Below are 23,960 nucleotides of genomic sequence, written 5' to 3'. Positions count from 1 at the left end.
ACAATAAAGGGTCGATATTACAAACACCCAAAACAATATTTACCTGAGGAAATTTGCCATTTTTACAGTTTTTGTTTTGAAAAACCTAAAAGTCATATTTATCAGTTAGTTAAAGTTTAATTTTATTGACGGTTGAAAAATCAGTCCTGAGCGAATATTTTAGCTTGACTTACAAATCACGGCGGAACGCATGATTTGGCGCGACTTCGGAAAAACCTAGGTACATATGCAAATATTGTTGATAATGACGATGCTTTACAAAATTAGTGCCTCTTTCAAATTATGAGATTTTAGAAATATACCTACCATATTTTATCATATCCGAGATATATACACCTAAAGAGCTGGAGCAAAGCCACGCGAAGCTAATTTATTGTTTGGGAATATTAATACGGTCCGATATGCGTGTGATGCAGTAACCGTAATACGGTACGGCGTTGATGACACGGCGCAGGCTCGCTCTGAGTCACGAGAGTCGCTCGGCAGTCGACGTGAGAGCCACGTCAAACGATCGTGATGTGTCTAGATAATAGCACAAGCGCTGCTCCATTTGCATGATCTATGAGCAATCATGTTGATTTGTCATGTGTCTTTTCAGACTTTCCTTTTCACTGACGTCAGCTGTTTTCTCAAATACCTCACAGGTCAAACGGGGTTCATTAAAACTCCCAAATAGGTACTCAACGATTATCAACAAATCAGCAAAAGGCCCTGCTTCACGAGTTTTGTTAAAGCTATACGCTGTAATCTTACTTCGCATATTTGGTAGAGGTTTAGTAGCATTAAGCTGGCTCGGCCCGGCCCTTCCAACCTGGATTAAGCAAAACGAAATAAAACACTTATATACGCATTAAACAAATATTGACTAAGATGTAATGATATTATTTCGGATTTCAATAAAATCACGGTTTATAACTGTTCGATCGAAGAGAACATCACAAGAAATAGGCACTTGACCAACATTCTCTGAAAGATCAAATCAAATATACATTCAAGGCGAGGCAAAACGAATCACTTTTAACCATTAACACGTAATGGCACATCACACTCAATGTGAAGTAAAATTATTGACATTTAAAAATACTTCACGTGATTCGTATGAGGTCTCGCCAAGTAACATCACGAATTAGAAATTTCTATTGCACGGCAAAATGGAATTAGATACACATTCCTAATTATTTCTCACTGACGCTATATTTATAAACTTCCGGGCCGGTACTTTTCTCATGTACGTACATATTCATATAAGTATCCTCTTTTATAATATGTACCTGCCTACTGGAAGCATGAAATGTAAACAAGAAGTTTGGACTCTGCATTCGCATTTCCTATTTATTTTCATAAATAAATATTTGTTTACAGTAATAAAAATGCAATTTCAAAGCGAACGTTTAATTGTTATGTATCGGTTGATCGTTTTAGCATGATAATACTAGTACAGCAAGCCAGGCGTGGGTGCTGCCTCCGAACGAACCGGATCTAAGCCGGAGATAAATCATGTCCGTACCGAAACGAGCTCACCGCTCGGACCTCGGACACGTTTTCCTCTACTCCTCGTGATACTGTACTTAAGAAAACTAGTCAAAGTCCTTAACAACGAACAAGCACTAGCTGACTCATACAATACACAGACTACGAATAGCGGTGCTAGTAATACAATCAAATTGTAGTAATGCGATAGTTTATCTCATTTAGGTACGAAGTAAAAATGGTTCACAGTTAGATGCATTGAAGTTACTGGTATCTTTACACGTCTTACAAAGGAAACGAATACCTACATACGAACACAAACAAAAAGCCGCCATCCAAAAAGGATGCAATAAATTCTCATATTTGGATATCTAAATCATTTGTTACATATTATTACGTGTCTACAGCCCAACCACGATGTAACCTACCTACAATGTACCTACCTACGTGGTTCTCGTCTCGCTAAGTTATGCTATGCAGAGTGAATATGAATAGCGTCATTGTTCTGCATTATAAATAATACGAAAATATTGTAGCAAAGGGAATAATAGGCACCTACTAGATAAAAAATTGAATATGTCAATCACCACCAGTATCAGTTTGGGCACCAACTAGGTATATCTTTTACGTGTTGTTGTTCAATTAGGGTACAGTATACAACGCCATAATTCAGATTTAAAATAGGTACGAGAAGAAATTCCCAATACACGGAACCTATCGATGCAGAACAGTGGTAAGATTGACAAAAAGCAGTTAAAAAAGTCTAAATAGGTAAGTATGTTTACCTAAGTTAAAATAGACATAACTGAATAATTATCATCATCAAATGTTATGTAAAAGAAATGAAATGTTATAAGAAATGTTATAATATACTAGCTTACTCCCGCGACTACGTCCGCGTGGACTAGACAAATTTCAAACCCCTATTTTACCACTTTAGGGGTTGAATTTTCAAAAATCCTTTCTTAGCGGATGTCTACGTCATAATAGCTATCTGCATGCCAATTTTCACGACAAATTTCATGCCAATTTCAACGATCCGTCCACTTGTTTGAGCTGTGAATTGATAGATCAGTCAGTTTGTCAGTCAGTCAGTCAGCTTTTCCTTTTATATATATAGATTATAGAGCGTCTAAAACTGTTAAATCAAGCACATGTTTTAATCAGTTATATCACAAATCGCCGTAATCAAAGATGTTGTCCGAGAGAAGTAACGAGCTTCATTTATTATTCAATTTCTAATACAAAAGATGTAGGTGTAAAATATGAATAAATTAAGGAAACCATTCAATAATCGTTTTCATTAATCCTTCGTTCAATACGAAGTTTATAGCACGTTTTGAAAACATAGTGTGAAATCAAATGTATTTAATATTCACTTTATAATTGCAATTCGGTCAATCAGGTTATGCAAACGAAAGCGCAAACTCAGTGTTCACAATTTGATCAAATCATAACTTTTGTTGATATTTGAAGACTATAACTTAACTGTATGAATAAGAATTTAATAAGTAGTATAATGGGCCAGCTTAAAAACACGTCTTCAAGAATCACGTAAACAAAAGTAAGTGTTAGAGCTAGTTTTAAAACAGGCAAATGACCGTGATCTCTGACAACGGGTATCATCACAATACTATGTAGGTACCAACTCGGCGAGCATGAGACTGAGAAAATAGTTCTTGTTTGAAAAAACACTTTTATTGCTTTTAAATAAAGTTGTTTTAATTATCTAGCTTATGCCTGCGACTTCGTCCGCGTGGACTACACCAATTTCAAACCCCTATTTTACCCCTTGAATTTTCAAAAATCCTTTCTCAGCGGATTTCTACGTCATTATAGCTATCTGCAAGCCAAATTTCAGCATGATCCATCCAGTAGTTTGACTGTGCGTTGATAGATCAGTCCGTCAGTCAGTCACGTTTTCCTTTTATATTCGCGTCTTTGCTAGGATTTAAGAAGAAGTAGTATATTGGACACCCTGGAAGCGTCCGCGTCTCTATTAGGGTTTAAGAAGAAGTATATTGGACACCCTAGAAGCTTCGGCGTCTCTACTAGGATTTAAGAAGAAGAAGTATATTGGACACCCTAAAAGCCTCGGCGTCTCTACCAGGATTTAAGAAGACGAAAGTATATTGGACACCCTAGAAGCGTCCGTGTATCTTCTAGGATTTAAGAAGAAAAAGTATATTGGACACCCTAGAAGCCTCGGCGTCTCTACTAGGATTTAAAAAGAAGAAGTATATTGGACACCCTGGAAGAGTCCGCGTCTCTACTAGGATTTAAGAAGAAGAAGTGTATTGGACACCCTTGAAGCATCCACGTCTCTTTTAGGATTTAAGAAGACAAAGTGTATTGGACACTCTGAAAGCGTACGCGTCGTACTGTAGCGCGTCACCGTGGCGCGCGTTCACGTCTTCGCGAACGTTGAGCGGCCACTGCACTCGCTACGATTTCACTTTTATTAGCAATCTACTTAATTGGATACCACTGTTGCGGCTTTATTCATTCCGGAGATTCATCTGAGCCATATTTTGGTAGTGCATTATGACAGATAAAATCTTTATTAATGTTTAATAGAACTCCATGATGAAGAACAAAGTATGTAATTAACTTTATGAATAGCATGAAAACGAAAAATGTGTTTATTATAATTAATTTATTCTTCCTAAACATAATCTAAATCATATACCTAATCTCGTTTAGACCATCAATTTCTAACGAGTAAAAAATACGGATTTTCTAAATCTGAACGTAACAGTAGCAACGTAAGTAGCGTTCGCTTAGCATAATATATGAGTCTGTACGAGTATACCTACGGAAATCCAGGTTTATTATATGCGATAGTAGATATCTTATTTGAGTTCTATAAAAAATACAATTAGATATTCTATATCTTTTAACAAACAGGTCTTTAAGTGCAAATTCCAAACTGAATTAACAAGTTTAGTGCTATTATGGTAATGTCTTTGTTGGCTTACGACACTTTTAATACCCTTGAGTGACTATTAAAAGTTTTGAGCGAGTCATTGTAGGTCATAACAGTATAACCTATACCTACCTGGATGTAAAATTATTAGTTTCGACATCAATGTGTTTTCACAATAGTTTTAATAGTATAATAATTCGTTTCACTTTTTGGAAAACTTCATAGATAAGTAACTAAACACAAGTTAATTGTTTAAATATTCATCTTATCGATATAAAATATTGCAGTTATCAATTAGGTGCCTATCAAAAACTGTAGTTCAGAGAAACATTAAGAAAATAAACAACTTAATTAATAAATCATAATAATTCAAAACGAACAAGTTTTTGAGAGTTGCTGGTATTTAACCCTGAATACTCGATCTTATTATAAAAGTAGCTGACCCACGCCGACTTCGCATTCGCATTGAGTAAAATTTCTGAAAATCTTTTCTAAGTGAGGTGCTATAACGTTTATACCTAGAGAAAATCCACATGCAAAATCTCAATGATATTTTAATGTGTCAGTTTATCATATAAAAGCCAGAATAAAAGTTAAAATCCTCCAACAATATTTTAAAACCAATTCGATAAAACTAAGTATTATTAAGACTATCGTCTAGTGACAAAACGCGACGCGAGTATGTATTTTCAAAACTGCTATCTGTTTCATGCCGCTTCGCTGCCTTCTCCTCGTGAAAGATAGAGAGAGTTTCAAGTCCAGTAGGCATTTAAAGCCTACATTTTATTCTTGAAATATTGTTTCAGATGATAACGTTTTACCCCTCCAAACGTTTACAAAATTAGACACTTTTAGTCTTATTAGATTCAGTACACCTTAATCTAGGCTCATACGTTTTATTTTTGTTAGTATTTTAGTTTAGTTAATTAAAAAAAACTGGCCAAGTGCGAGTCAGGCTCGCGCAACGAGGGTTGCGTATATTTTCGACATTTTGCACAATAATTCAAAAACTATGATGCATAAAAATAAATAACAATCTGTTTTAGAATGCACAGGTAAAGCCCTTTCATATGATACCCCACTTGATATAGTTATCTTAGTTAGAAAATTGAAAATACAAATTATTACTTCATGACCACAATTTAATTTTTATTGTGTGATGTAACCACAAATTCACAATTTTCAGATTTTTCCCCTAAAGCCAGTTATAAGACCCACCTACCTGCCAAATTTCATGATTCTAGGTCAACGGGAAGTACCCTGTAGGTTTCTTGACAGACAGACGGACAGACAGACAGACAACAAAGTGATCCTATAAGGGTTCTGTTTTTGCTTTTGAGGTACGGAACCCTTAAAATGATTGGTGGATATCACACACATCTATAGCAAACGTATCATAGCACACCTTTGGTAGAAAAGCAGCCTAAATCTTGTCAGTCTTTATAAATATTATATAAAAACACAGCTTCCGTATGTTTGTGCCCGCAAAACTCGAAAAATAGTCAGTCAGCTTATTGAATATGGATTGATTTAAAAAAAAAACAACGTTGGATTTCTAAACAGTAATTTCGTATACTTTTTATACCGAAATATAACGATGAAACGGGTACGGGAATGTTGTCCGTCCTAATAATCAATTAATATCAGACTGAGCCAAGTGTAGCTAGTAGGTACCTACATAAATATGTACCTTTACTATTTTATATTGCTAGTGCTATTTTTATAAAAAACCGGCCATTTTGTGGCGGGCCACGCGCCCTGTAGGGTTCCGTAGTCACAATTATTATAGCTGACCTAGAGGGGGGGGTTACACACACTTGAATCGAATAAAAATTAGCACTTTAAAACATCATGTTTTACAAACGGATCTAGAGATCGCAAAATGATGTTCCCACGCCCACAGTATTTTTAAAAGACCTATTCAACGATACCCCACACTATGGGGTAGACGGGAAAAAAAAAATCATCCCCATTTTACATGTAGGGGAGCTACCCTAAAAAAAATATTTATCACAATTTTATTTCACCACTTTGTCGGCGTGATTAATATTTATACCCATGCCAAATTACAGATGTCTAGCACTAATAGTCTCTGAGAGTAACCGAGGACGGACGGACGGACGGACAGACGGACGGACATGGCGAAACTATAAGGGTTCCTTGTTTACAACGGAACCCTAAAAATGGAATTGAACGTTATTGCTAAACTATATAACAAAATAATACAAAATGCAGAATATTGTTTACAAAGGTATACATAATTATGTAGGTATATCCAGATTTTTAATATTTAAGTTAGTAAAGACAAGTAGTAGAAAACTAAAGACAGATAAATATACCTACTTATATTTTATAACCATAAGAGGCAAATATGCCGCGTTAACAAAAAGTTGCTAGTAGGTCTACAGATATTATATTATTATTATAAATTGCTTATTAATAAAGATAAGGAAATTATCATAAAAATATATCCATATCAGTACTTCCAAAGCAAATATTTATCTGAATAAGACTCCGTGATAAATGTTCCGGCTCTACGCTAAAAGCTGAAGGTCAGACAGGCGGCTGGAAAAGTATACATTGAATAAAGTTTATACCTAAATCTGCGATCCTAATCCCACGCTCGAGAGACCGATTAAAGAATTAATCGAGTTTTTGTTAAAGTCTAGTAAACATTGTGCTAGATACAATGCGCTAAAACTATTTGATACGCTAGGCAATGTTTATTTCTAGGCCTGTATTTTAATTTTTAGGTGCCCTATAATGTTATACATGCACATAGTTTATAAAACTCTTCAATTGACTGACAGCCAACTAGTATTTTCATTCACTTGCCAGTGTAAATCGACTCTTAAGCCTCTAAGGTGGTAAAATAGGAGATGATGGGATATCCCATCAGGCACATGGCTAGTTTTCGCAATAAGTAGTACTTTTTTACGAATAAAACGGATATAATAATAAACTACTTACCTACCTTACCTTGTGATTTCCCACACATTTTATGTAAAGACTTTGTATGCGCAATTATATTTAGCCATCATGAATTCACCTTATAGCTCGGGAAATTCGTAGATAAAATAGGGCAAATATAACAATTCTGCAATCAATTTTATTGGTAGACTACAGTTAAAACTTACAAAAATTACTGACAAGCCTTAATTTAGAATTATCTAAAATCATTAATTAGTAGGTAATAATAAACTATCGATCAATTTATCGATTAAAAACACGTGCTAGGTCAAATAAACTGTTTGTGTAATTGTTTTTCTATGTTAAATATCTGGTAAAATTATGTAAACGTTTGGAAATTGCAATGAAATTAAATAGGTAACGATAATATCTTAAATTACGTGTCACTATTCTTTCTTGCACTGTACTTACGTAGGTTTTTGTCGACTAATTTCCGCATCAAAGTATCATTGAAGGACGTTCGATTGTTAGAATCTAATATCGTTCATTGTAAATTATTATTCGATTTCATTTACTAATATTGAAGTTGCATTTAACTATTAATACAATTCATTTAATTTTTAATTCATAATACACATGCTGTAGAGACATTTAACTTTTTTAAAACAATAGAATTATATTTTAACTTTTAATAACTTTTTAATTTTATTTCAATTCGATTACTTACACAACTTATGTTTGGAACCGTTTCTTATCGTTTGTGCATTTAACTGATCTGATTCCTAGAAAATACGGCTGTTTGATTGGTTTAGTAATAACAATATTACTATTATTTATATTTTTAATGATAACTAGCTTATGCTCGCGACTTCGTCCATGCGTAAGTCATAACAGCTATCTGCATGCCAAATTTCAGCCCGATCCGTCCAGTAGTTTGAGCTGTGCGTTGATAGATCAGTCAGTCATTCAGTCAGTCAGTCAGTCAGTCAGTCACCCTTTTCTTTTATATATTTAGATTCTATTGTAATGAATAACGATATCACTATGTCTTAATTAAAAATATATGTAATACTTGATATAATATATATACTCCCTGCGGTGGTGTTCCCATTAAATTACAACATGGGGTTACTCAAGGGGCGGACCAACAAATTCCTGAAAGGCCGGCAACGCATTGGTGGTTACTCTGGTACTACAAATGTTCATGGGCGTGCTCAGTTGGTCGCTATTATTATTTCAAAAAAACGCTACTCGGTATGATTAGTTCATAGACGGGCTACCGGGCACTATGTAGTTGTCTGTTGAGAAAGTTGAATCTTGTACGGTTCCGGATACACACGGTACGCGCTAATTTGTCAAGATGATTCAACATTATCACGAGGCTATACTGAGGTGTACGGTGTACCCACCCCCTTCCTCACGAACTCCAAATGGGATAAATAACCCTATAATGTGGATAATTATCCTAAATATCTATTTATTACAAATTCAGAGTAGGCTTAACACATATTACAAATAGATATACAAAACGGAACTATTTTTTATTTATGTAAGTCGATGATAGCTTTCACTTGCACTCTATCATCGAATATTTCTACAAACCAGTTCTTAATTCGACTAGCTGGCATATTATTTACTACGAAGCCAAGCTAAGAATCTATATTTATAAAAGGAAAAGCTGACTGACTGACTGACTGCAGACTGATCTATCAACGCACAGCTCAAACTACTGGACAGATCGGGCTTAAATTTGGCATACAGATAGCTATTATGACGTAGACGTCCGCTAAGAAAGGATTTTTGAAATTTCAACCCCTCAGGGGTTAAACAGGGGTTTGAAATTCACGTAGTCCACGCGGACTGTTGCGCGCATAAGCTAGTTATTTCATACAACAACACAGTATTTAACTACCTTAACAAATTTGGTCAGGATCATAAATATTACGATTTAGAATGTGAGTAAGGATTAATGTTATATTTTTGTTGATACGATTATAAATCATTCTTTATTGGATAATGGTGGCAAGAGATAGAAAAACATAATTAATGGAAATCCAGTGTAGAAGCTTACTTTCTTGATTTGATTTAATTCAAGATTATTTAACCTACTCTTGAATAGTTGTTCATTATTTATCTGAGCTTAAAAACATCTAGTATTCATTTTGTACGTCATAACTCTTTTATGTTAATTTTCATATCTTTTGGCTGTAATTAAGTAAAAATAATATAAAATTTCTATTAATTAATTTAGCATAATCAGAAACCATAACGATAAGTAAATTCATCGTTTCAAATCCTTCGATGGCCAAATGTTTTTTTGTTTTGTTTTCTCTTTCGACAAGCCAGTCATGAATAAATAGGAGAAACAAGATATAAACACAATATGGCTATAATATTATAAATCCTTCCTTGTCTTAAAAAGCTACAAAACCAAAATAAGTAGGTAAAGGATACAGGATACAGGGCTTAAAATCTATATACCACACGGAACGTTGCTTATAATATAATTTATGAAAATGTATAATGGTCTATGTTTGACTATATTTTTATGTAGGTGTATAGGACATGCCATTAAGAATACATATTGTGTTAGAAAGCGTTTCATAAGCGCTTCTAAACAAGTACCTAGTAAAAAAAACAATTATCCTATAGACACTAAGTATAAAAATATGTAGTTGTACCGAATACATGTTAATTTGTTGCGGAATCCGAGAGCAATAACCGACTGCGGTGCTAGCGGTATTCGACGGTTTCTTTGCCTCTAATATTCGGCAAAAACAACCGGACAGTGTATGTGTGTGCGTATGCATGGCCAAAAAATGTCTGCGCGTTGCTTTGAGCAAATTTCGACATATAAAACTTAATGTGGATATTAGTCACGCCACAGAGCAAAACCACATTTTTAACAAATATGAGGTTTTATGTTCTAGATTAAATATATTTACTATTCATATTTTTAGGGTTCCGTACCTTAGAAAGAAAAAAGGAACTGTTATATAATCACGGCGTTGTCTGTCTGTTGTATCTGTCAAGATATGGTACCTACACCTATACGGCAGGTATTTCCCGTCGACCTAAAATCATGAAAGGCAGGTAAAGTCAAAGTCAAATAGTTTATTCAAAATAAGTACAGTTCTTGCAATTCACGAAGGCGAGTGAACTTTACTTATTGTTACGTCGTATACTCAGTCGTCGTATAATCAGTGGCGAACAAGCGCTCGGAAACGCACACATTTACTGTACCTTACTTATACCGATACGGCTTATACACAAGCATGACCCACTCGCCTTCGTGAAATGCAAGAACTATAATAAATTACACTTTTTGATGGTCGGTTGTTGCATTTGTAACATGATGATATAGTGGTGATAATTTTTACGCGAACTTAAAACTTAAGCTACGAGGGTTCCAAACGCACCAGGTCTGAGAAGAGCCCACAACAAACTCAGCCGGGTATTCTTTTTATTATCACCACTTTACAAAATCATTTAAACTTATTAAAACTATCACAAAGCCGCTAAGCAACTCATTCCCAAGCTTTCTTATCATTTAAATAATCCTTTACATTGGAATAGGATTTTTCAATAAGCTTACATTTTATAAAAACTTTGAACTTGTTGAGAGACATCTCCAATATGTCTTCTGGAAGCTTATTATAAAAACGTATAGAATTACCAGAAAATGAATAGCAATCAATTTTCTGGTAACTTTATTTAGCCTAGAGGTGGGCATTACAAGTTTATTTTTATTTCTAGTATTTACATTGTTACAGTCACTTTTTTTGATTTTATTTATGTTTTTATGGACACACAAAATCATAGGTAGTTGTTATAGCACAAGTTGAGGGAAAAATCCGAAAACCGTGAATTTATGATTACATCACAAAAAAAGTGTTTTTTCTTATATTATGATGGTACGAAACCCTTCGTGTACGAGTCTGACTCGCACTTGGCTGGTTTTTTATTGTAAAATATTTGCGATTAATTCGCGTTCACGTCAGCTGGTGAAATTGGCAAACTAAGAAGTTAATGTAAAACACGCCAGTTAAAATGTGATTTAAATAAATCCACTGCAATAAAACTGGCGGAAATGTTTCTTTGTCCGTCTGTTACGTTTGGCACAGACACAGCTTGCATTCCACTCGTAGAGGCTACGAGGCTTTACGGCTTCTTTATACTTATCATATTGTAATGGTAGTTCAAATTTTTTAAACTTGGTCTTACGGCAAGACAGAAACTATAAATAGCTGTCTAGCTACTGGTATGAAATAATTAGGTTGATTGAAGGTCATACTAGGACAACAATTAAAAATCAAATTATTTTGTGAATCATACAGATGCAGTAGGTAGGATATGTATTTTTAATTGGAGTTGTGTGTGATTAAGTAAGATTTATGCCTTTTCACAGCTAATTTATCTCAAAAGGAAAAACAAATCCTTATAGGATCATCTTTCGGCAGCCTGTCTGTCTGTGAAGGTTTCAATTTGAAATCAATATCAAATACTTGAATCTAATGTTAAAGACATATTCCGCCTTCCTTAATAAGACGTCCTAAATGGTATATAGTTACCGTGTACCGTCAAACTAGCCAACTTTGCCACTCAATGATACTTTTCCCAAAAAGCAATTTATAAGCAAATTCGCTATGTAGTTTTTTTGATAAATTAACATTTTACGAGTAGGTACATCAATACAAAAAAATAAAGGAGTTTTCATAGTTCAGCAGCAGCACATAACAACAGTTGTTTTCCCCTCATTATTGAATGTGCATAAAGACATACGGATATACAAATTTCACTAGCAGAATGAAAAGAGGACGGAAACAATTTGAGCAAGTGAACATTTAGAAGGAAGTAAGAAGTGGATCATATTTCCTATGAAAAAAGTTATAGACAGGATATCATAAAAACGATTTGTTACTCCATCCACTGTCAAAGCGTCGTTAGTATTTTAATTAGTAATTAGTCATATCTGGCCATATTAAATTTCATTTTGATAACAAGCTTTTTAAGCTTAAACGAATGTTTCACATAGTTTAAATTTTGAAATATTTATAGATACGCAGATTGACTTTAGAAACTAGTAGGCCTAGTATGCCTAATTGTTATTTATGAATTTGCATGAATTTAATTTATAAGCTTAATTAAGCCTATAACTTCTTTTATTGAATACATATGCATAATATTATTTATTCATAACGACATGGTATTTTTAACCGACTTCAAAAAAAAGGAGGAAGTTCTCAATTCGACTGTATGTTTTTTTTTGTGTGTTTGTTACGCGATTACTCCGTCAATTATGAACCGGTTTTTTTTTTTTTTTTTGTTCTGTAGCACATACTTCAGAGGTGGTCTCATTTTAATTTTGTAAAGATCTGATAAATATCTTCGGAGATGGAGAACGGAACTCCTCAATTGATAAGAGTAAATTGCTCGCAATCAGTGTAATAGCTTTGTAAACAGTAGGGTTTTAACCAGGCATAGCATATTTTTAACCGACTTGAAAAGAGGAGGAGGTTCTCAATTCGAATGTATGTCTTTTTGTTTTTTTTTTAAATAGATATAGCGAGCAAACGAGCAGTCGGGTCACCTGATGTTAAGTGATTACCGCCGCCCATGAACATTTGCAGCACCAGAGGAGCCGCCGATGCGTTGCCGGCCTGTTTATGTTTGTATGTTTGTTACGCGATTTCTTTGCCAAATATGAACAGATTTTAATGATTCTTTTTTTGTTTGGTAGGTCGTACTTGAGAGGTGGTCCTATTTTACTTTGGTGAAGATCTGATGAATATCTTCGGAGATGGAGAAAAGAACTCTTCAATTGATAAGAGTAAATTGCTCGTGATCAGTGTAACAGCTTAGTAAACAGTAGGTTTTTAACCAGGCATATCATATTTTAGTACGATGGGGCCACTAAAAATTGTGAAATAAATAAAAAATAAAAAACCTGACTTCAATAACCACCAACACTAAAAAGTAAACAATAATTAAATTTATTACCCAGTACATTATGCATACAAGAGTTATTGTAGTTCTATAGTAATATTTTTTGGAGTCGGTGCCAATGTGGAGTCGCAAAACACTATGAAGAGTAAATAGACGGTTCGTGCGCCTAATTGGCACCGGCTCCAAAAAATATTACTATAGAACTACAATTATTAATCTTGTATACATAATATACTGGGTAATAAATTAAATTATTTTTTACTTTTTAGTGTTGGTGGTTATTGAAGTCGGTTTTTATTTATTTTTTGAAATATTTTTTAAACTTTAGTATCGATTTTAAGACCTAAGGTTATGTTACTATAGGTACCTTTTGTTCGGTAATTTTACACGTGGGTAAATATGCTTTAGTTCAAAATTCCTGGACACCTACCTGTTTTGGAAAATATATCTTTTCCATAGTAATATTATAATGCAACAGTGTGTTTTTCAAGGCCCATCCCATTAACCGATTTTGACAAAAGGAGAACCTTGCACCCCGGAGACAAACATAATATGTTTCTTTTGTCCCAGAAAATCAAAGAGTTCCTACGGGAATTTTAAAATACTTGCAACTTTTAATGCCGGGAAGCCAAATAGTTCCCACCGCCCACGGGAGTTTTAAAAAACCAAATCCACGTGGATGAAATCGCGGGTATCATCTAGTCATATTACAACGACAAGTTAACTGACTGTTAAAAAATAATGATATTTTCTCCCATGGCCAAAGGTTATAGGCATTGTTCAGACAAGGACGAACAATTTCTACGCAGGAGCGTCGCGGTCCGACGCCCAACAACCTTCCGCCTAGCGCTAAGGGTCAAGGCGGTCGGTTATTTCACTCCAATTTATCTATTACCAATTACGCTTTTTAGAGTTCTCTAAAAAGTTTTACTTACTGGAAAATTTTCTCAATGAACAAGACCACGAAGATTATTCTTAGACGATTAAGTGAAGAGTGAATAGGCTCTTGTAAGCAAGCGAGCTCCAACTTAGACCTATATCAATGACTAGCTTATGCCCGCGACTTCGTCCGCGTGGACTTCACAAATTTTAAACCACTATATATATAGATATAGATTATATATATATATAGATTAGTGTTAATTGCAAAACGCGATTCTAACTTCAAAACTGACAGACTTTCATACAAACTTCAAACCCCTATTTAACCACTAGCGGTTGAATTTTGCAAAATCCTTTCTTAGCGGACGCCTACGTCATAATAGCTATCTGCATGCCGAATTTCAGTGCGATCCGTCCAGTAGTTTGAGCTGTGCGTTGATAGATCAGTCAGTCAGTCAGTCACCTTTTTCTTTTATATATATAGATTTCTTTAAAACATGATTGTTGTCAAGCCTATCCTGTAATTAAAAAAAATGGTAACTAATATCAAAATCTTGAATGACTATTAGTAGGAAAAACTGCCTTACTTTATAAAAGCTGAAAGTTTCCCTGCATATTGTCCCCAACATTGGGCGGAAAAACTTCCAGCTTTTACATAATAAGGAAGGTCTGGCACGCGCTGGCTCTTAGGCCATTAAGAAACTTGTAACGAAACGTCGACGCTACGACATCACGTTCATTATCAAACCGAGAGTTCCCTCACTCTGGTTCACTCTGGTATTACTCGTATCCAATAAGTAGGCATTTCTTTAAGCGACAACATCAACTACTTGTCAATATCAATTATTATACGGGAAATTCACATAAAACTAGTAGCAATTTAATGTCTACATCAAGTTGTCTAAAGCTAGACATATCTATTTTATGGGCTTAGAGTATCAATGAGGTGAGGACCGTGGGACAGCATAAAGTCTTTGTGTTAAGTTACGTAAACTTAGACCCACTTAGGGTTGCAATTCCAATCTTTTATCTTTTTACACGACTGCCCAAAAAAAGAAGTATGATGTTTTCAGGATGTAGTTTCAAGTTTTGTCTGTACCAAGTAAATAGTGCACGCTATTTTAAAAAAAAATATTTTAAAAATCCCGTGGATACTGATTTTCCGGAATAAAAAATAGCCTATGTCCTCCCCCGGGATGAAAGCTATCTATGTGCTAAATTTCATCAAAATCGGTTAAACGGATGGGCCACGAAAAGCTAGCTTACAAGCAAACTGACAGACACACTTTCGCATTAACTATAATATTCTAGTATGGATAATAAGTCTTCCTGGCAACCATAGGTCCAACACATCGGTTCATGCTCATAGGGTAATAGATATTATTGCACGGCGTGAACAATGCAAACTACGCCCTGCACCGCGCCCGCTGACTTTAATGGCATCTTTCTACGCCATAGGCAAATTCTTGGTTGTGCTGAAATGCACAATGCTGCGTGTTAGATAATAAGCCGTGTGTCACGATTGATTTTGTGGTTTTCATTAGGTTCTAACTTATATACCTATCTACTTTGCATGACTCGCTCACATTACATCTTGATATTCCCTATAATACAGACTCATACCTACATACATAAGACATATTAGAAATTACATTTACATAATTATTACCTACCACAAACATAATCAAAAATAAAATAAAAACCGACTTCAATAACCACCAACACTAAAAAGTAAAAAATAATTTAATTTATTACCCAATATATTATGTATACAAGAGTTATTGTAGTTCTATAGTAATATTTTTTGGAGCCGGTGCCAATTAGCCGCCGAACCGTCTATCTACTCTTCATAGTGTTTTGCGACTCCACATTGGCACCGACTGCAAAAAATATTACTATAGAACTACAATAACTCTTGTATACATAATATATTGGGTAATAAATTAAATTATTTTTTACTTTTGTAGCTGAAGGGTTGATGTAATGAAGAACCAGCTACATATAATGATGTTTATTTTACACTTTACAATTGATATGTTATGTACAATACAGACGGGCTCGCGAGCTTTATATAATACAATGCTAGAAGATGTTGACGTGACGAGCGGATGATAGGGAATGTGGAATCTCGTAACGTGCGTGACCAGGAGGATTCTCTACTGCGTTCCAAATTTGAATATTGTTGTGTGGCAGCTGAGAAGTTTTCTTAATAGCTGCCAGCCAAGTAACGGTAGAGGTTGCACCTCTACATCACCCCCCTACGGAGTGAGAAACAGAAAAAAAAAGAAATATTAAGTAAGGCAAGTATTATATACATAAGAATGAAGGAAAAGAACCCTAAAGCTAGAACATGTATTGATAAAAATGAGAAGGCAAATAGGATTGAAAGTTGCCTCAATGTTGAGTCTTCTGTAGCAGTATCTGGTAATGGTGTAATACCCCAGGTCATTGTGTACACAATGACTGGGAGGCAGTACTTAAGACCAGAGAAATAAGCAGTGGACCTGTATGCCTAAGTGACACGGAAAAAAATAATTACAATAAATGAAGCGTTCGGAGTGCAAAAAGGTTGATGACGGAGGAGACGCATGACGAGCAAATCTTCTTCACGTCGAACCTTGGCAAACTCGCGTCCACACAAACCTGAAGAGAGGTTCTGAGCGCGATAAACTCAGTGAACCTGGAAAAGTGAAAAGGTCGAAGGACTTACGAACGAGTGACATCGTGTCTTAGGCTGCCCAGTGTACTACAGGAACATGTGTGCGGAGGCTATACAGCACTCCACAAAAGCTGCTTCACTTTGAAATAAAAGATGATCCGCAATGCACGGAGGAAGCTTTGCTGAAAACCTTACGAATTGTGGCATGGTCCGTAGGAGTTTGTTGTGAATGGAACCATGGAACGGAGAGATTAGTCCTCTTCATACGTGTAATACTGTTTCTTTATAAATTTCTGAAATTTAAATTGTTATGACAGGAAAATTTACAAAATACAATGGCAATTATGACATGACAATATAACTAAATAAAATTGTTCTAAAAAAAGTAAAATGTCTATAAAAAATTCCCTTTTTAAAATGAGATGATGAGACGTCACTTATTGTCTATATTGTTCATGGAATGTTAATGTTCTTTTTCACTGAATTTGAAAATTACAAAAATACGTCACTCAAAAATAATTTTCACAAAACAAAATGCAATGTCACAAATATTATTGTTAGAAATTGTTTTTCAGCACAGAAGAAATAATGTCCTTATAAAACCTGGATCCCTCCTCAGGGCGCCTTGGATATGTACTCACAAGGCATGCACGTATGAACCTCGCGTCGGGTTCAGGAGGTTGAGTTGTGGTCAGCGATGTAGGACAGGGTAGGTTGCGTAGCGTGCCGCGTCGAGTTAACTGGATTGCGTCCACGAGGGACACCATCTGTGGCGTCCATGTCGAGTCGCAGTCGTAACTCGTAGCTTTCGCGTTCAGAGGGTGCAGCTAATGTGGCCGCACGTCGTTGCTTGTTGCGTTGAGTTGCTTGCACGCCGGAGATGTACGGGAGCAGTGTGCAGGCTCGACCGTAGACGTAGGTACCCAATGTGGCTGATGTGTTCCTCAATGATGGGTCACCAATTATGTAGCTGAAGGGTTGGTGTAATGAAGAACCAGCTACATATAGTGATGTTTATTTTACACTTTACAATTGATATGTTATGTACAATACAGACGGGCTCGCGAGCTTTATATAATACAATGCTAGAAGATGTTGACGTGACGAGCGGATGATAGGGAATGTGGAATCTCGTAACGTGCGTGACCAGGAGGATTCTCTACTGCGTTCCAAATTTGAATATTGTTGTGTGGCAGCTGAGAAGTTTTCTTAATAGCTGCCAGCCAAGTAACGGTAGAGGTTGCACCTCTACACTTTTTAGTGTTAGTGGTTATTGAAGTCAGTTTTTATTTTTTTTTTGAAATTTTTTTATTTCACAATTTTTAGTGGCCCCATCGTACTAAAATATGATATGCCTGGTTAAAAACCTACTGTTTACTAAGCTGTTACACTGATCACGAGCAATTTACTCTTATCTATTGAGGAGTTCTGTTCTCCATCTCCGAAGATATTCATCAGATCTTTACAAAAGTAAAATAGAACCACCTCTCAAGTACCTCTGACCTACCAAACAAAAAAAGAATCATTAAAATCGGTTCATATTTGGCGAAGAAATCGCGTAACAAACATACAAAAAGAAATACATTCGAATTGAGAACCTCCTCCTTTTTTCAAGTTGGTTAAAAATATGCTATGCCTGGTTAGAACCCTACTGTTTACAACTAACTTTCTCATAGTAATATGTTTTAGTATGTATGTTTAAAGATAAAACTTTCTGAACTATCGCTCTGAGCACTTAACAATGTCAATGAAAACAGGCAATTAGGTGTTTTATGATAAAAAACGTATATTTACTATCATATTCATAAAACATCTAACTGCAAATTTTTATTAACTCCTGTTGACACAGAAAATGAAATCAATTCAATAAGGAGACCGGAGATAACTAACCTGTAGGCGGATTAATGACTTGAAGTTAGCCATTAGTTGAGTTGGCAACTGTTGCATATTTATGCTTTTTAATCTACACACCGGTTGCAAGCATTTTTAGGGTTCTGTACCTCAAAAAGATAAAAGGAACCCTGATAAGATCATTTTGTTCTGTCCGTCGTGTCTGTCAAGAAAACCTATAGGGTACTTTCTGTTGACCTAGAATCTGCCTAGAATCATGAAATAGGTAGGTTGGCGCTGTTGTCTTTAACTTGCAGTGTTGCACATAAAAATGTTAAAATATCTTATACGATGGTACGGAACCCTTTGTGTGCAAGTCCAACTCGCACTTGACTGGTTTTTTATTATTATTATTATAGGCGAAGTATTACTACGTGGAAGTAATAAAGTACTTAATATGTGGGTAATTTATAACTATTTACACTGCGTCATCGTTTACCATTATGCTTGGTGACATTTAAAGGCGATTTATGTAATTTAAAATATGTTATTGTAGAAACATTATAAATTCCTGGCATTGTAAAGGTAGTAAATTCAAAACATGTAACTCAAAACTTTGAGCAAAACGTGGGAAGAAAAGACATCAACGCGCGCCCGGCTCTTGCTAAAATACTACAATTTCATGTAATATAAAAAAGACTATTACAATATTTTTTTTAACAAGGTAACGAGGAAATTAGCGATGGATTATCTAGTTTTTATAATGTTAGGCGTAATGAGTTACAAAAAAGTTTCTTTGTAAAGTCGATTTTCCGAATCGATTTCGAATTTACTGTAAAAAATATAATAATCAATTTAAAGGAGCCATGAATCATTTCGTCAAATTCTCACCTATTTCGCTGGGTATTATAATTCGGCAGATTAGGATTGTAAGTATGTGTAAATAAACAGCTCAAACTGCTGGGTCTAGAAATACTACAGTTTGTATTTACCTAGATTAACGTAAATAGTTTTACAGATAAACTCAGGTTATACTTTTTACTATACTTTATTATATACATTATAGTTATTATACTACTTTTGATTAACTATTCACATATTTTTAACAAGTAGCCAGAAGCCTAACCAGAGCGTGTGAAAAAACTGTAGACTCCCAGAAAACGGCAGAGAGCCTTAGCCGTGTATAGACTATAAAAAAATACCATCTAAGGCCCTGTCTCCACCTATACACAGTGAAGCGATGTGTACATAGTCAATCAATTAGATTTTAAAAGGATGATATGATAATTTTTTCACGTCATTTTTTATTAATCTTATTGGTGAATCTCTTCTTCTCTTTGTTTATGTCGAAACCAGGCCTAACACTAAGACAGGATTCAACGAAGACACACTTGACTCTAATTAAAATTAGCACTTTAAAACATCATATTTTACAAACGGATCTAGAAATCGAAAAATTATGTTCTCACACCCACAGTATTTTACATGTAGCGGAGCTACCCTAAATAAAATATTTATCACAATTTTAATTCACCACTTTGTCGGCGTGATTAATATAAATTATCCCCATGCCAAATTACAGATTTTTAGCACTAATAGTCCTGAGATTAACCGAGGACGGACGGACGGACAGACGGATGGACATGGCGAAACTATAAGGGTTCCTTGTTTACTACGGAACCCTAAAAAGGATAACGGTGTCAACTCTTCTCAGTGCGACCTGTTTTTCAAAGAGGTGGTAGAGGCACTAGAGCCATACGTTGGTTCATCTACAATTCAATATGAAATAAAAATATTTTGGGTTTATACTTACTGTCATGAAATGTGGCACCTAATTAAATTAATAAAATACTTATATATTAAAAAAATACAGGTAACCAATGTTACTTAAAAGCGGTAAGTAGTTGGTTCTACATAATATAAAACAACAAAATAATATTTTAACCTACCTTGTCTCATGCATTTAAATTAAAAAAAACAGACAAGTAAATATGAATGTGTAACAGTGGCAAAATCATTGCCAAAAACGCGGAAAGAACTAACTATTGCAAAACACGCGTTGCAACTTATTTAATAGCTGCATAAAATTCCAACGAGTGGATAGTTAGTTTATGCCATGTGGCATAAACTAGTTTTGATTTTTGTTCAAACGTGATTCCTTCAGATTTAGAAAATGAATTTATGTGACGTAGGTATATGTTCGATGCACTCGTAATAACAAACAGCAGTTAATAGTTATTAATATATCAATAAACTACAATCAGAACTTTGTTTAAAAAAAAATTAAATACCAAACTTTTAGTAATCGGAGTATGATGAGGCGAGGGTGCGCCCCGCTCACCATCCCCGCTCACCCGCACCGGGTTAGCGCAGCTAAAAGTTACGTATATCGACTTATACGTCATTTACTTTTTTAATTCCTACTTTTAATTTGTAAGATATCAATAAAATGTTTTTAATGCAGCAACATTAATGTGGAGATTAGTCACGACTAACTTTAATTAGGTACGTTTAAAACGCAAATTTATGTAGAAATTCCAATGAAAACCATATCAAGTTGTTATTTAAATATGAAACTTACCTTCGTAGATACAAAGGCGATCCAATAAAGAACCAGAATTGGGATTAGCACTTCAGTGAAATAAGCACGAGTAGTAGCACTTCGTCTCTGAGTTAGAGAACAAGATATGTAGGGATTAGTCCATAAACACCCCTCGAGTACACAGAGCTCAATAGAGTCCCGGAGGAAGTCCAGGAAGGCGAGGATGGTAATGTGGTAGCAGCGGAGGCCGGGCTACAGGGTGCCGGCGGCGCACGGTTGACGGTCGAGCGTCCGGCCGCACAACGCGCCTTGCAACGGTAAACTGGCGGGCCGCCCGCAGCGCCAACACAGCCTCTCCCTCGCTTGTATGAGTGCCTCCAACCTCCCTCCAAACAAATAGTACCGTACACCGCACTTCTGTCTTGGTAACTTTTATTATACTTTTATTAGTGTTGCCGTCTGCGCTTGTGTGTTCTATTACAGCAACACACGCACACCCCGACCTGAAGTCGTGTAGGTGTCGGAGTTGGTAAAGTACCTATGCGTGCTTTGATCCTACGATTCGGTATGCACGGCCGAGCAGCCGCACGTAGCATCGAGGCTTTATTTCACTTCTATAATATCTAGTCAATAATTTAAGTTTGATGTTTGTGCAACAGCACACTCTTGCTGCGCGGAGTACAACTAGGCCAGGACCGGTTAGACTTAGCTATAACTACGCCTACCTACCTATATTTGCAACAACTTTTCGGCTGTTATTCCATACCTCGCATTAAATTCCTCGTGCATTGTTTAATGTAACCTTTAGTCTAACAACCTTCACCTACCAAAATTAGATCACGTACAAAGATACTTCAATAAGGTCATGATTCAAGATAGGTATTGATATAACATTCTGATGAACAGCCACGTCTATGCACAGCTAGCATATTGACAACTAAGGTTATCCTATACATCCAGGAATTATGCAAGTCATGTCATTGCTTTTCTTAGCATTTTGAGCCAAAATTATTCGCTTTAATTTTATAATAAACTAGGTCACATTATTAAATACATTAAACTAATCAGTTTCTATCAAGTTCTTTAATAACTGGTATCGCTCATACAATAGAATAAAAGACAAGTTTGCGCGACAAAACGTTTAATTTTATAGGCCACAGCGCAATGCGAAATGAAATTGCACTATAATTCGTCATAATTCGAGTCTTTGCGGAGTAATCCTTCTGTACCATGATAACTGCAGTGCTGCAATATTATAATCGATTGCGATTGTTAAGCAACGTTGATTCAAGTCAGTAACTGGATGGGTGACCAAATTTGAAGAACCGAATTTGGCCTTTTTGTCTTCTCCGTGTCTCGAAGAATCGGTTGGTTATTGTCACTAATACCTACTTATATTTTGATAATAACTGTACCTAAAAACCTCGGAGTCGAAATCTCGTTCCCAGTCGAATTTGTATGCGGGAGGATCTGCGAACCCATTTCCCACCGTATTATTATTCCAAGAGAACTCCTACCATTAGGTATGTTATTAATAGAAAAAGGTCATGACCCTCAAATATGAGGAGTGCGATGCACAGAGAAAGAGGGAGAATTGAATTAAAGTTCATTAAAATCTTTATTTTAATGATTGATTTCAATCCATACTTTTAATAGTGATCCATAATTTTATTTGCCATATATTTTCTTGAATTGTACGCAGGCACGGAACAGAAAAATTCTGTTCCGTGTACGCAGGTGTTTACTTACTTTAGTAAATTATTGTTTACCCTGATTTAGATTTTTTTAAATTTATAAACTAGCGCTTGACTGCAATCAGACCCGGGTGGCAAGTGATGATGCAGTCTAAGATGGAGCGCGCTTGCCTAGAAGATGCCTATTCACTCTTGACTTGAAAGTACCCATATTATAAATGGAGGCGAAAGCTGATGCTTGAAAGGTGTTCCAAATCTTAGCGGTTGGAATTAGAAATGAGGAGGCAAATTACTTCGTACGTATCCATAGAATTTCAACTACGTACTGGTGCAGACCTTGGCGATGTCTTGCAATACGATGGTAGAAAGGTCCTCACCTTTCTACCATCTTTTAGGAACAAGGTTAAAAGTTCTACGGCACTCTCTCCAAAATATATTCTGTAGAATACCGGTAGACAGCCAATTTTGCGCTGATGTTCCAAAGTTTGAAGTTTAGAATTGACCAGCGCTTCGTCACCAATGAGTCTTATAGCGCGACGGTCCACCGAATCCAATGCATCAAGCTGATACTTGGCAGAGCCATCCCATAAATGGCTGCAGTACTCCATGCACGGTAAAGTGTAAGAAGCTGTTCCGACGTGAAGTGCCGTTTGACTTTGTTGAGGATGCTAAGTTTCTTGCTAGCAGTTTTTGCTTTGAATTCAATGCACTGTCCAAATTTGAGATTGGACGATATGTTGATTCCTAGAAGCTTGGCACTATCAGTTATCGGAACCGGAACTACGTTTCGCAGTGAATAAACACGCTTGCATTTTGGTGGCGTTAAAATTGACTAGATTGGCGTCGCCCCAATCGGACACGTTCTCCAAGGTCAAATTAACACATTCTACCAAGGCCTCTCCGAGCTCAAGGATCTTAGCTCCACTGGTACGGGGACCGGATATGTATCTCTCTGAAACCGTGCTCTCGTCTGCGTACCCAAAGATTCCGGATTTTAGCAGGTCGTTAATGTGCAGCAGCAAAAGCGTTGCAGAGAGAACTGACTGCTGAGGAACACCGGCATTAATCGCCATTAGATCCGACGAGGAGCCGTCTATGACT

At 35.8% G+C, this 23,960-nt stretch overlaps 1 protein-coding gene and 1 long non-coding RNA gene across 3 annotated transcripts in view; both read right to left on the bottom strand.

Moving 5' to 3' along the window:
* LOC117981942 (uncharacterized) overlaps positions 1 to 21,662 on the bottom strand; it is an 89,324-nt gene extending 67,662 nt beyond the window's left edge. For both annotated transcript variants that reach the window (XM_069498313.1, XM_034968210.2), the window contains exon 1: positions 21,205 to 21,662. The gene's annotated coding sequence lies outside the window, so the exon portion shown is untranslated. The remainder of the gene's footprint in view (positions 1 to 21,204) is intronic.
* Positions 1 to 23,960, bottom strand: part of LOC138402270 (uncharacterized) — a 229,087-nt gene that overhangs the window by 99,110 nt on the left and 106,017 nt on the right. The gene's annotated exons all lie outside the window — the stretch shown is intronic.

Source organism: Maniola hyperantus, chromosome 4, assembly GCF_902806685.2.
Source record: "Maniola hyperantus chromosome 4, iAphHyp1.2, whole genome shotgun sequence".
In the NCBI taxonomy this organism is placed as follows: domain Eukaryota; kingdom Metazoa; phylum Arthropoda; class Insecta; order Lepidoptera; family Nymphalidae; genus Maniola; species Maniola hyperantus.
This window is presented reverse-complemented; position numbering and strand designations above follow the sequence as displayed.